At 41.6% G+C, this 14,278-nt stretch overlaps 1 protein-coding gene and 1 pseudogene across 2 annotated transcripts in view; both read right to left on the reverse strand.

The window, feature by feature from the left end:
- The window catches only part of LOC121820853 (uncharacterized), a 90,834-nt gene extending 88,552 nt beyond the window's left edge, over positions 1–2,282 (reverse strand). Inside the window, 1 exon segment of the mRNA XM_076553242.1 lies at positions 2,152–2,282. The gene's annotated coding sequence lies outside the window, so the exon portion shown is untranslated.
- The window catches only part of LOC102907579 (uncharacterized), a 33,683-nt pseudogene extending 31,401 nt beyond the window's left edge, over positions 1–2,282 (reverse strand). The window contains exon 1 of the transcript XR_013045269.1: positions 2,152–2,282. The product of XR_013045269.1 is annotated as an uncharacterized LOC102907579 (transcript). The remainder of the gene's footprint in view (positions 1–2,151) is intronic.
- Positions 2,283–14,278: the final 11,996 nt, after the last annotated feature.

The raw sequence follows: 14,278 nt of genomic DNA on the forward strand, positions 1-14,278 counted from the left end.
GAGAGATTGGAGGACACTCATTAACTGGTCTATTTTTCCTTCTCACAGACCAGTCAAGGCCCAGTCTGGAAGGAGTTGCAGGACTGTCTTCCCATCCCTGGGTAGGAGAGGCAGGATTAAACGTTCAAAGCAATTCTCAGTTACATAGTGTGAGGCAAGCCTGAGCTACAGGAGACATTGATCTGAATCAGTGGTTCTCAACCTTCTTAATGCTGTGACCCTTTAATACATTTCCTTAGGTTGTGGTGACCCCCCCCCCTTAACTATAAAATTATCACTGCTACTTCATAACTATACTTTTGTGACTGTTATGAGTTGTAATATAAATATCTGTGCTTTCCAATGTTCTTAGGCCACTCCTGTGATAGCGTCATTTGATCCCCCAAAGGGAATCACAATCCCACAGGTTGAGAACTACTGCTCTAAACTGATATAAATAAAATAAAAAAAAAATAAATAAATAGCACTTAAGAAAAAACTCTAATGAAATTCTTCATGGCCAGGAAACATTGGAAAATAGAAACAAATGAAGATTAGAGCAGTAATGCATTTAAAGAAAATGAACTTTAAAAAATGATACCAATAATTGACTTTTTAAAGTGATAAACATAATTACAAGAACACTTAGTTATACTGACTTTGAAACAGAACAGGCATTTCTCTAGTAGAGAGAATGCCATTAGTAAGACATTGTATGACTTTGTCCATGTAAAATGTTAGCTGCTGAGTGCTGTAAGCTGACACAGATTGACAGCCAATGGCCTGTGTCTCAAACCTCTGAGCTCACTTAACTGGGTCAGCAAGGATTGCACATATCTGCATAGGAGAGTTCCCTAACTGGAAACTGAAGACTCAGTAGTTCAAGTTAACCTCCCTGAATTGTACACCCACCAACTCTGTCTGTCTCCACTCACATGGAAGGAATCAATAGACACTGGGAAATTACACAGACAGTCACTCACCCTGCCCCAGCAGGTCCTTTATAATGGAGACCCCTGCAGCTCACTGCCTTAAACTTCAGCCTATGATCTGGCTATTGTCTAGTCTGTTTCCCCCTGCAGTGTACACAGTACACTGTTCCTCCTCTTCTGGTCTGAAGGGAGAAGCCAAGCTCCAAACAAATCCTTTTCCTTTTAATGCAATGGACAGTCCACTATGTGACTCAATTTAAATTTTTTCAACTCTTCGGTGCTACAGATCTCTACTCCAAGAATTTAGGGTGGTTAGTCAGGAGGATAGCAAGGGCAATGAATGCCCTGTAGGGCTAAGAGACAGGGTTCAAGTCCACCTCAATCAACGTAGGAAACCCTGACTCAAAGCTACTTTTCAAAAGGCTGGAGATGCAGCTGTTCTAGAATTAATATATCTTTCTGGCACACCAGGACTTAATGTTTGTTGTAACCCTCCAATGGCCCCTTGAGCAGCACATCAGAGGTTTTTTCTTTGATGGGGGGCTTTCCAGTAGTTGTAAGTCAGGGTTGTCTCCTTTGTTTTGGGAATGGAGCTTAATGTTAATCCTGGTAAACAAACATTTACATCTTACCATACTAATCTCTAACAGGCATGGTTTGCATACCACTCATCTTTGGGGTATTTGGGAGGCAGTCCTCCCTTACCTAAATTCTACTTTGTGTGACTTAATGTCCCCTAAGAATTGGTAACTCCGTATACCATCAATTCTACTTGTCTACATCACAGTTTAGCACTGGAGTGCTATATGCACGTGTGATATCATTTACAACCGCCACAAAAGTAATTGAAGACAGATCCTAAACCTAAATGTTGAACGTTAAAAGTGCAGAACATATATGATCCTAGATAGATCAGAGCTCTCTGACTTTGGCAAATCTGCCTTCCATGGTAACAATATAATCTCTACAGGCACCAGCATTTCACAGTGATGTCAACAAAAGATATTTCTAAGTACAGTCCCATTCCCAACGCTCTTCGCAGATGCAGCCCACGGAGTGAAGTTATTCAGAGGCTGCCGCGCAGGCCTGGGGAGTTGCAAGAACCACACAGGACCTGCAGGAAGAAGCCAAACTGTCTGACCACTCACTGCTACCCAGTCAAGGATGCACCAACCCCACCGGCTCCCCCTGGCTCAGCCAGCTGCTCCACCGAGTCTGGAGATAATGCACCCTCGCTCACCATGGCTGGTCACTCCTCGTCTGGGGACAGCTACCTGTCGCTCACCACGGCATGGCTGCAGAGCTCACCCACGTTTTCCCTAAAACCGAGCACACAGTGGCATACACAAGCCAACTTCCGACTTCCTCAGCAGACCGCTAGAGCCTGGCACCCGGAAGAACCCTCCCATCTGACTGGCGGGTCCACTAGGAGCTCTGATTGGCTAGTGAAGCCTGAGTGACAGGACCGGTGAGTCGCAGGAGCAAAGCACGGGGATACCCAGCCCTGGCTTCCACAGTAAGCACAGACCTGTCCCAGATTGGCTGGAGATTTGTGCCCAATTTAACAGCAAGTCTCTTGTTAATATAAACCAATGGGTTCAATTTTAAAAGGAAGTATGCAAATTCGGAAGGATGTTAATCAGACAACTTTGCACAAGAGGAACACAGGATAACTCAAGAAAATTAAAAACAAAGTCCACAATGGCATTAGGACTGGTAACCACAGCCCCATGTGTGGAAAGAGTTGAGTTCTCAGGATCTGAAGCAACGCCTCACAAATGCCCTGGCCACAGACCTCCACCAGCTCTCCCAAGCATATTCCTGATTGAGAGAGGACGCTCTGTTTCCTTCCCTTTCTACCAGGGCCTTAAAGAAAACTCCCAAGGCCTAGGCAGGTTGCCAAACTCAACAAGTCCCAGTTTCTCAAGGATGATCTAGAAATTCTGCACTTTGCATCTAAACTTAGGTGTAAGACCCATTTGGAGTTAATTTTGTGAAGGTTATAAATGGCCTCTCATGTACTGGGTAGCACTCCACTAAAGCTGTGATGTAGAAGAATAGAATTGTTGATATAAAGGATTTACCAATGATTAGGAGGTAGTAAATCATGCAAAGTAGAATTTAGCTAAGGGAGGGCTGCCTCTAAAATACCCCACAGATAAGGAGTATGTTAACCAGGCCTGTTAGAGGTTAGGATGTTAGGATGTAAATATTTGTTCACCTTTTATGTATACTATTATTGGTCACACATCTGTGGTAAAAACAGCTAATGGGATGCTCACCCACAGAAAGGATAGAGAGACCCTCTGTGCAAAATTCTCTCTATTGTAAGCTGGGGCATCATAGTTTTAAGAGGGATTTCTTAGTTGTGTTGTACTAGATGCATACACATCAATTTGATGATGTTTTGTTATGTATTTGTTGTTTCTCTGTATCACCTACATACACCCATTAAAATCCAAAAGCATGGTTATAGTAGTGATTCCATGCACCATATTAAGACTGTCTTGTGTTTTCTAAGGTTTACTTTAACAAGTTGTACCTAGGAAATATTAATTTATTATATTATCATATGTACAGTTTCTATTCAACTTTATTTAATTCTTATTGCTCAGCACTATATTAAGACAAGCAATTGCACTTTTCCAATGATCAGCTGTGCCTGCTTACAAAGGATGACCACCACCAGGTTTGCTGACTGTTGATATTCCATCATAGAAGGAGAAATCCCCACTTTCTGAGTATACAGCTTCTTTTCCAATTCAGCCCTAATGACATGTGGCCTTGTGGTTTTGGGGAGGAGCTAGAGTACATAGCCTGGGAAAGACTTGTGAGGAGGTGGAGTCTGCATATGCAGCTATGATAAAGCCATTGTAAAAGTGGAAATTTCCTTTGAGTAACATCAGACTTACCACCTATGTACACTGAGAAATGTAGTATAATGATAAGTACATAGGCAGTGGAAGTATAGAGAGAAGGTGAGCTCCACATATGCAACTATGGGAGAGCCATTGTACATACTAGGTGGAGACATGCCTGTGTGGCTGCTTTTGGGTATTTGTCTTAGTTATAGTTTCTATTGCTGTGAAGAGGCACCATGACTACAGCAACTCCCATAAAGGACAACATTTCATCAGGGCTGGCTTACAGTTTCAGAGAGCTTAGTCCATTGTCATGATGGCAGGGAGCATAGTTGCATGCAGGCAGACATCATGCTGGAGGAAGAGCTGAGAGTTCTACATTCAGATCATCAGGCAGCAGAAAATGACTGTGACACACTTCCTGCAAAAAGGCCATACTCACTCACACAAATCCACACCTCCTAATAGTGCCACTGCCTATGGGTCTACGTGGAGCATTTTAATTTCAACTACCACAGTATCCAAAGTCCTGTAAGTATCTCCTCCACCATGTTCAGTAAGTAAGCTCAGTAAAACTCATTGGTTCCCCAGGGTGGACTTGGTCAAATTGTACTTGCATTGTCATTGGGACGTATCGCAATGGGACAGATATTGCCTTGTCCCCCTCCACTGGAGAGAAACTTCTCACAACAGATTATAAATTTATTTCTTAATGTTCCAATGTCTCGTGGTATTAGAAAAAGGAAGTGGTACATAAAAGAACATGTTAGAAGAATGTAAATATGGAAATGATCTTTGTAAAGAAGGACTTAGACGAATGGACTTGATAATGACTAGACAGCTACAGAATAAAAAAGACTAGAAAGTTTTTGGAAGTTATGAAGGACTGACTAAGTTGACTCAGGTACATAAAGGATGAGATGTAGCGATCACATATTGTATTAAAGTTGGCAAGATCAGATAACAGCTGTTTCAAGGACTGGCTAAAATATATGTCAAATGATAGTGTATTGAGTTATGTCTGGCTATTGAAATAGTATATAGTAGTTGAAATTACCAAACTGGTGTAAAATGATCTCGGTGTTTCATAATCATTCTTTGAGGCAATTCTAATGTGGTTAGAGAGACTAAAACAGAGTATTTCTTGTAGATGTAACTAATCGTCTTATTAAAATAAGAAACACAGAGCCAATGTAAAAGAGAAAGCCGAGAGGTCAGAGCTCAGAGCTAAAATCTTACCTCCTGCAGTGCTTCTAGCTTTCCCGAGAGAGAGCTACTTCCTGTTTGTCTGTCTTTAAATAGTCTTTCTGTTCTGCCTTCTCATTGGTTGTAAACCCAACCACATGACTGCCTTGTCACTGCCTGTAAGTACCACCCTCCAGGTCTTAAAGGCATATGTCTCCAATACTGGCTGTATCCCTGAACACACAGAAATCTACCTAGCTCTTCTAACCACCACGCTCTTGCTATGGCTCTAATAGCTCTGACCCCAGGGCAACTTTATTTATTAACATACAATTAAAATCACATTTCAGTACAAATAAAATATCACCATTATTTCTCCCCTTCCCCTATGAGGTTGATGAAGTCTCTAGCTGGGAACTAAGGCCATTGATCACTTGTCTTGTTAATAGAGGCCATGGAGACCCCACTCATTGAATTTGAAACACTGTCCAGTCTACAAAAGGAGGGTCAATGTGGGGAAGATTTCCTCAAGGCTTCAAAGGAAGCCATAGTACCTAAAGCAAAGCCTTTAACTTACCCTCACATTGATGGACAACTGGTAAAAGAAAGGCTAGAAGAGTCTGAGGTTCCTCTAAAGCCCAAGTGATCCCTCAGGACTAGTTGCTGCACTGGCCTTGACAGCATAAAAAAGAAAGATTAATTTTAGCCACCTGTATGGTCTTCAGCATCAGCAGTAAATTTTAACTAAAGACTAAGAATTGGTAACAACCCATGGGATCACACTCGACAGAAATTAGACATAAGGCCACATGAGATGTTATTTAGACAACCAATCTCACTAATATTTTCTTCTTTACAAAAAGATACTATGTAATTGTGAGCCATAGGACCTTAGTGTAGCATAAATTCTAACTGGTCTTAATAATAAAAACCTAGAGTCAGCTATCAGGGTGAAATCTGAAAGGTCAGAAAGCAGAACAGCTAGCCAATAGAGTTCTTACCTCTACTGAATCCTCAGCCTGAAAAAGACCGAGTTCCTGTCTCCTACTCCCTTTTATTTCTTTTCTCCACCCTGCCATATCACTTCCTGTTTCAATCCTACCCACCCCCCCAGTGCTGGGATTTAAGGTGTGTGTGCCCCCCAACTACTGTGAGCAAAGGGGTAAGATCCTAAGTGCTGGGATTAAAGGTGTGTGCCACCACTGCCTGGCCACTATGGCTAACTAGTGACTGGCTTTGCTTTCTGATTTTCAGGCAAGCTTTATTTGTTAGAGCATACATAAAATATCACCACACCTTGGCTCACTGAGCAACTGCCAAGGAAGACAGGCCCATGATTATCTTCTCTCCCTATCCAGAAGACACATGGGAAGAGCATCATGCTGACTTTTGGCTGATGAAAAGCTATGAAAGGGTGTAAAAGTTAATTGTGGATTCATCACTCTGGTGACCAAATATAGAAGTCAAAGGGAAACATCTAATAGATGGTAAATATTGTGAGCCCATCAAGAATGTCTTATGGACTTTGAACATTTCAGTCCTTTCCAGACACCAGTAAGGGAATTCCTTTTTTGTCTGTATTTGAGAGTTCAGTCTTTATGAGAGGCCCTGTGGAAGGGTATCCCAATACTGCCACTTGATACCCCCAATTCAGCTGGAAAAAGTCAGATCAGATTGTTCATAGCCCCAATCCCATAATGGCAGTTAGGGTTACCTTTTCAAAGGGAGGTGGGATAAGAACTGGAGGTAGAAATTGACTAGGCAGTTTAGGGTTAAAAAGACCTCAAAGAAAAGTAACCAGTTGCTTTCTTGACTAAAAGCCAGAAATGTCATTGGGACTCTTAGCAGTTTCATCCTTACCAGAGGCCAACGATGCCAAAGTGTTTTAGGAGCTCTGATCTCTGATGCTAAGTGATTCTGGGGGCCTTAGGAAGGGGGACTGTTAAAGGTGATAAGGAAAGCCTGCTAAGAGTAAAAGGCTCTTGTTCAAGAGACTATAGTATCTCTGTCCTGGATGCAGACCTAACATTTCAATAGAGAAAGGTCAATCTTATGGCCAAGAAACTTGATCTTTTGGAGCCAAGAAATGGCCACTCAGGACATTCATACATCATCTATAATTGACTAACTGATTATAAACTGGTAATTTGAACTGCAGACATAACTGGAAAACTTCCAAGCTCCTTCCTGCCTCTTTCTGTACTGTGAAAGTAATAACTTGTAATGTGTGGACCATGAATTCCCATTCTTACAAAAGTGCTTCTGTATTGTCATGACCCAATAAAAGCCTGGGCTGCGTTAGGACACTCCTTCCCCATCTCTTTTTCCTTCTCACTGACCAGTCAGGGCCCAGCCTGGAATGACTGACACATTTGGGCATGGATGCAGGAAAGATATGTTTAAATGATGTAATTATAATCTCAAAAATTATTTTAAAATGTTAAAACTGGCTTTATGGCCATGTCCTCCAGAGAGTAAGGATTTGCATGAGAGCACACCAAAGATTACTCACATCTTTTCTCTCAGGCTGAACATCTTACACTTGGAAAATAACAGTCCTGTTAGGCAGGGCCACACATTTTACCCAGATCTATTTTGGTTGAACTAGAGTAACTGGAGTAATTTGGTTTCACACAACTTTAGTTCTTTATCCAGATTCTTGATTGCCTGGTCTCTGGCCAGTCGGGACACTTGTTGATCATCTAAGATTCTACTCATGGCTAATGTTAACTACTGTCACAGCAGGAAAGCTCCCACCCTCTATCTTATAAATCCCTGTCTGTGATGTGACTACACATGCTTTAAGGTTTGTCAATGACCTCAGCTATTGCACAGGTCCCTCTGAATTTGTAAGTTCCAAGTAAAAGCAAGAGAGATGGGAAGATACTCATGCACTGGTCTATTTTGACTTCTCACTGACCATTCAAATCCCAGACTAGAAGGAGTGGCAGGATTGTATTCCCAGCCCTGGGAAACAGAGGCAGGATTAAATGTTCGAAGAAATCCTCAATTGCATAATGTGAGGCAAGCCTGAACTATAACAGAAATTGCTCTCAACAGAAATTAATCAATAGCACCTGAGAAAAATGGAAATAAATATTTAATGACTGGGAAACATTGGATAAAAAACAAATATGAGATTAGAACAGTGATGCATTTAAAGAAACTAAAATTTAAAAAGTGTAACCAATATTTGACTTTTTAAAAAGAAAAATATAATTGAAAAGAAAAACCATATAGCTATCCTGACTTTTAAAGAGAGCAGGCCATTACCTGGTATAAGGAATGGCATTAATAAAATACTGCTTGACCTTGTCCTTATATGCAATGTTAGCTGCTAAGGTCTGTAACCTGACACACACAGCTACAGCCAATGGCTTGTGTTTTAATACTCCAAGCTGCCTTACCTGTGGCAAGCAGAATTGAACATATTTGCTAAGGAGAGTCCCTAGTTTGAAATTCAATATTCATTGGTTCAAGCTAATCTCTCCAAACTGTACACCTACCAATCTAGCCTGCCTTCATTCACATGATATGAGCTAATATATGCTGGGAAATTGCAAAATCACTAACACGACCACAATTAGATCCTTTTTCCTTCATCAGCTGATTGCTTATCGTGCTTCCCCCTAGAGTGTACACAAGAAACTATTCCTCCTAGTCTAGTCTGAAAGGACAAGCCATGGTCCATAAGCAAATCCTTTTCTTGTTACTACAATGGACAACTGACTGCATGACTCACATGGCTACTTTTAAAATCAGTGGTGGTATGGCCCTTTAATTTAAGAATTTAGTTGGTTTAATCAAGAGGACACTACTGCTTTGGGGAGCAACAGACTGGGATCAAGGCCACTTGAGTCAACATAAGAGAGTGTGCCTTAGAAACATTTTTTAAAAGGCTGGAGGGACAACTGTTATGCTTTCCCAGGGAGAAATCATTCCACATACTTAAAAGATTAATAAATAAAAATCTCTTTAATAACAATGTGCGTCCATCTCTTACTAATGTTAAAAGAGGAGCCAGCCAGAACAGATTTTACATTCCATATATATCATCCTTAAGTCTCCTTTAAGGTCAGTCCCCAGGTTATACTTTGGCAATTTAAATAGGGACAGGAGACTGCAAGCCTAGCCACTTAGACAGATGAAGATTTACAGAGAAAATCTATCTTTTAGATCATACACTATGATGTACATTTAAAAGATGTATCAATACATTTAAGATGCATCATCACCTTTATTTTTTATTTATTTTATTTTTTTTGGTTTTTTCGAGACAGGGTTTCTCTGTGTAGCTTTGCGCCTTTCCTGGAGCTCACTTGGTAGCCCAGGCTGGCCTCGAACTCACAGAGATCCGCCTGCCTCTGCCTCCCAAGTGCTGGGATTAAAGGCGTGCGCCACCACGCCCGACCGCATCATCACCTTTAATTCTCATACATACAAAGAGCTGAGAGCACAAATACAGAAAACATCTAGGAAAAGTAACCTATCACCATTGTGGATGCTGTTCTTAGAGCAACAGTCCTGCTGAACTATTTTAACCTTGGAATAAGGCTGCTTTTTGCCTCTGAGCATGCTGGATCAGAGGAAGGCCATACTTGCTTCCATGAAAGACCAGAGGAGTTCATTTTAACTCACCCTGCCTGCTGTGTGTCTCAGGGCTGTGACATCACTATAGAGAATTCCATTTTAAGCTTTATTTTGTTTTATATACATGGGGTTTGCCAATGAGTGTCTATGCTCAGTTCCTGTAGAGGCAAACAAAAGGCATCATATCCTTTGGAACTACAGTTACAGGAGATGGTTACCTACAGTGGTTGCTTGAATTAGAATGTGTGTCCTCTGTAACAACATCCATTGCTCTTAAGTGTTAAGCCATTTCTCTAGCTGCTTTTTTATTTAAAATTTGTTTTTATATATTATGATTAAAATATATTACTTCACTTTTACCTCTCTTCATCCCTTCCCAAATTTTTTCTTCCAATTTCTTTCTTATAAAATATGAGGATATGTATGTACAAATATAGGAATGAAACCTGCTGATTCTATATCTGTTGGTTGTACGTATAGGGTTTCATTGCTGAACATATTACATTGAACAGGAAACTGCCTGAGGCAAATTCTCCCACCTACAAGAGAATTCCACTCTTTAATGAGCAAGATGAGTCTGACTTCTAGATGATCTAGGCTGCCTTGGACAGGAAACATTATCAAGGGTAGAAAACTTGGAGTGGTAAATACCTGAGCTAACACTTGCTGGTCTCATTGCCCTGAACTTCTGGAGCTGCAGGGAAGACTATGGACACTGTCCTGAGCCAATCAGAGTCTCCATTGGTTTCATGGGCCTCCCACTCTGTTGACCACTGTCACTCTGATATCCTGAAATTCCTGCTTCCACTTTCTAAGTACTACGTCTAAGGGCCTGTGCCACTATGCCTGGTATAGGTGGCTTCAGCATAATTTAGTGAAGTGTTAGAATGACAGGATGAGTAAGATGAGCAGTTACACTTAACTATATTAAAAAAAAACACTCATCTTTGTGGGTCTGGGTTTTGTCGTCTGTAGAATGAGGACAGAACTCTGCCAAGGTCCTTTGATGAGTTATAACAAATTCAATGATAAAGGAAAACAATATTGCTCACAGTTGGAAGACAGTGGACTTTAAGGCAGGAGGGCTGCATTAGATGGGGGGAGCCTTCTTCTGTTAGAACCAGAGCCTGTGTCCTGGCTGCCCTAACCAGCCAGACTCAGCCACTCTTCCTTAGTAAGCCAATCAAAAGAACCAAGGTATCCAGTTGTGACCTGCCCATCAATAATGCAGGCACTCTGGAGGCAAGGTGGGCAGATCTCTCTGTCCTAGGACAACCTAGTCTATAGACTGAGTACCAGGCCAGCCAGGGATTCATAGTAAGAATATTCTTTAAACGAGAAAGAAGTGAAAAAAAAATAGAAAAGAAAAAACCAAATTATTAATAAAGACTGAAAATATGGTATTTATTTTGTTTGACAAATTTGGAAAAGTGATGTAAATGTAAGGTAACTTATCCATCTTTGGGGCCCTAACAGGTTTAGATAGAAGGCTGGAGATAAGCAAAACTAAGTAATCTGATGAAGCCATACAATGAATTTTTGTCTTTATTTATTTTTTATTTTATTTTTTAAAAGAAAATTTCTATTCATTTTACATACCAATCACAGATACCCCTCTCTCCCCTCCTTCCACCCCCCAGCCTTCCTCCCCAAACCACCCCCCATCTCCACCTACTCCAAGGCAAGGCCTTTCATGGGAAGTCAGCAGAACCTGGTACATTCAGTTGGGGCAGGTCCAAGTCCCTCCCCCTGCATCAAGGCTGCACAAGGTGTCCCCACCATAGGCACTGAGTTCTAAAAAGCCCACTCATGCACCAGGGATGAATCTTGATCCCACTGCCAGGGGGGATCTAAACAGTTCAAGCTAAACTGTCTTGCCTATCCAGGGGGCCTTGTCCAGTCCCATGGGGGCTCCACAGCTATTGGTCCACAGTTCGTGCTTTTCCACTAGTTTGGCCTGGCCATCTCTGTACTTTTCCCCACCATGATCTCAATGCATCTTGAGATCATAGATCTCATCATAGATGCATCATAGAATCCCTCCTTTCTCTCATCAAATGGACTCCCGGAACTCGGCCTGGTGCCTAGCTATGGATCTCTGTATCTGCTTTCATCAGTTACTGGATGAAGGCTTTATGATGACAGTAAGGATATTCATCAATCTGATTACCAGAGTAGGCCAGTTCAGGCACCCTCTCAACTATTGCTAGTAGTCTAAGCTGGGGCCATCCTTGTGGATTTCTGGGAACTTCCCTAGAACCCTGTTTCTCCCTATCCCCATGATGTCTCCCTCTATCATGGTATCTCTTTCCTTGCTCTCCCAACTCTGTCTCTGTTCCAGCTCTACCATCCCATTCCCTTATGTTCCCATCCCCCATCACCTACCTTCTATTGCCCCCTCCTCACCCCCAGTTTGCTAATGTAGATCTCACCTATTTCTCCTTCACAGGGTGATCTAAGCATCCCTTGTTAGCTAGTTTCTCTGGAGCTGTGGGGTGCAGTCTGGTTATCCTTTGCTTTACATCTTGTATCCACTGATGAGTGAGTACATACCATGTTTGTCATTCTGAGTCTGGGTTACCTCACTCAGGATGATATTTTCTAGTTCCATCCATTTGCCTGCAAATTTCATGATGTCATTGTTTCTTATTGCTGAGTAGTACTCCTTTGTGTCACCTCTCCCTGATCACCTGCTCACTGTCATGCTCTATCACCTCTGTTGTGTCCTATGGAATTACACTGATCATTCTTTACCCCAGCCGCATGATAATCTGCCCCGGCCAGTGGGGTCTTCAATGGGGACCTGAAGGGAGGGCCGGTGAATGAGAGGGATAAGAGACACAAAGAATGAGAGCAAGACAGGATGTCTGATCAAGCTCCTAATTTTTATTTTCCTCTTAAGGCAGATATAGGTGGGGGGCAAAAAGGAGTGCAAGCAGGGAGGGCACTTTAACCATGGGTTGTTCAGCCAGCAGGGGATGTTGCTATGGGGATTATCTATCTGTTCTTGTCTAACTGCTTAACTGCAGCGTAGTTACCTGATTTCTGAGAAGAGGTTCTGGTGACTGTATGACTGTATTAAGGTTCTGTATGAACACTTAAGCAAGGCCTAGATCTAGGAAAAGAAGAGAGAAGCCCAAATATTGCGGCATGTGTGTCAAGGGTCATTTAGGCTTATGGCTCCTGTCAATAATCCATGCCCACCCCCAATCCACATTGGGGATCAGGCTCTTCTTTCCCCTCCAGGCCAGTACCCCTCACCCCTTCCCCCTAAATGGCAGGGACCTTTCAAGGTAATTCTTGTAGCCCCCACAGCTGCTAAGCTCAAGGGCTTTCCCCACTGGATTCATCTGTCTCACCTGAAGCCTTTTATCTTACCTTCACCCCAGGAGAATTCCTCCTCACACACAGTGGTGCAAACAGGGCCCTGCTCTGTTAACTTCCAGAGGACACCAGGATCAACTGCCTTGTTTCCAATTCCAGAGGAATGAGGTTTCATCTCACAACTGTACTCAATCCCACTGGATTGGGAACCCCATATGTTTTTTCTTCCTGATTCCCACTCCGAGTTCTCCTATCTCTACTAACCATGTTCTGCTTCATCAGTTTCCCTCTGTGTCTCTAATAGCATATTCCATTTTCTAATTAGTACTCAGCTAATTGTTACAGGACCAACATCAGCCATAGAGCTGGAGGCCCAAGACTCAAAAGTGTCTGAACTCTACAAAAAACAGACTTTAATACAACAATCTATTACTGTTAAATACCTTCAGCAATCAATCACCTGTCTCTCCTGAATGATAAAATAATAAAGGAAACAGGTGCTTTAACGTGGTGAAGATAAAAAGCCTAATTGATAATAATTTAAAAAGCATGTTCCAGATCTCTCTCTCTCTCTCTCTCTCTCTCTCTCTCTCTCTCTCTATCTCTATCTCTATCTCTCTCTATCTCTATCTCTATCTCTATCTCTTTTCTACAGTGTGAGTTTGTTAATATATTTACTGCCAATGAAATTGCAAAACCAAATAATTGTAAATTTGTATCATATTGACCAAGTTTACTCAAAGTGGGAATGACTACATAGCTTCTAATTGTTCTGGGGGAGAGAAAGATATGTTGCTTCTTTCCATCTCCCTATACTCATATGGTTTGTATCCAGAGTGACATGTGGTAGGCCTATTAAAGGAAAAATAACAAATAAAACATTTCCACATTGCATCCACACAGTTTGTCTTTTGGTTCCTGAAAGACATTTGGCATAGGAATTAAGGTTTCTCCACAACAACCTTCCTGACTAACATAAACTGTTCCTCTCACTAAACTTAGCAAGTACATGCGTAACACTAGCTTTACTATGGACTATTTGATTATTAGAAGGTTTTCGACATATACTTATCAACTATTCAAAGTGTATACCTTGAGTGGTATGAAACTAAACAGATTGGCACTTTTACAGCATAGCTCTCGTGGAGCTATGGTTCAAATTATAATATCAGTTAATGCATTGTTTCCTTGTTTTCTTTCTTACAGTGTCTTGCAAACCCAGATTAGCTATCTGACATTGAGGTACATGGTTTGTGAGAATTTAATAATCATCAATACACTTTAAGCTATGCTTATTTACACTGTTGCTTTTCTTTAAAACCCCCAGGTTCACATTAAAATTTCTTCTGAGGCACATTTGTGTCAGCTTGCACTTGAAAACTGCCTTCCATGTCTTCTAGAACTTCA

The sequence above is a fragment of the Peromyscus maniculatus genome, chromosome 17 (assembly GCF_049852395.1).
Source record: "Peromyscus maniculatus bairdii isolate BWxNUB_F1_BW_parent chromosome 17, HU_Pman_BW_mat_3.1, whole genome shotgun sequence".
Classification (NCBI taxonomy): Eukaryota; Metazoa; Chordata; class Mammalia; order Rodentia; family Cricetidae; genus Peromyscus; species Peromyscus maniculatus.